Here is a 228-nt window from a genome sequence, read left to right as displayed (position 1 = left end):
AATCATTTGCTATCTGAATCCACAAATCGTCTATACCATGTAAAAGTTTGTTTCGAAAACTACATCGTTTTTATATCGAATGATCCAAATGAATATCAAAAATAGTAAAATATGTATCAAACGTACACCTAAAAAAAGACGTCTAACTCGTTTTTTGTTTTAAAAAATTCAATTAATTATTATTTTTGCACGATAAATTTTTCAATATAATTTATATTGTTTCATTCG

Source organism: Olea europaea, chromosome 18, assembly GCF_002742605.1.
Source record: "Olea europaea var. sylvestris chromosome 18, O_europaea_v1, whole genome shotgun sequence".
Classification (NCBI taxonomy): Eukaryota; Viridiplantae; Streptophyta; class Magnoliopsida; order Lamiales; family Oleaceae; genus Olea; species Olea europaea.
This window is presented reverse-complemented; position numbering follows the sequence as displayed.